A 506-nucleotide genomic window follows, 5' to 3' on the forward strand; every position below is an offset into this window, starting at 1 on the left:
GTATTGATCGTGTCCTGATCGTGTGCAGTGGAGAGGCGCGTGAGCAGAGCAGCAGAGTTCCTAAGAAGAAGCCCGTGGGGGCGAAACGCGTTGTTGTATTTATTTGTTACTGGCCCTGACTGCTGGCCTCGTTTGGACTTTATACTTTTGGATTGGACTTTCTCTATGTGTTGGTGATTCACTCCGGCTGGGGTGATCCCGTCCAGGACACTAAGCTACACTGAACTCAGACCATCTATGCACCGTCAGGAGCTGAGTATACTCTTTACTCTGGTTCACACATATGCCACTGTAGCATTAATCAGTTAATGAACTGGTATTCAATTTTTTACTAAGTGCATGACCAGTCTCCTGTATGTGATCATATTGTAGGTTTATGTTTGGGTCACTGAATTATTTCCACTGCTCCTCTCCCCTGTTCATGTGAACTATATTTGTAGTTCTATGCTATAAGGAGGGTTTATTACAGTGCCCTACATATGGGTTTAGACATGTTTAGTGTTATT

The sequence above is a fragment of the Ascaphus truei genome, chromosome 7, assembly GCF_040206685.1.
Source record: "Ascaphus truei isolate aAscTru1 chromosome 7, aAscTru1.hap1, whole genome shotgun sequence".
NCBI lineage: Eukaryota > Metazoa > Chordata > Amphibia > Anura > Ascaphidae > Ascaphus > Ascaphus truei.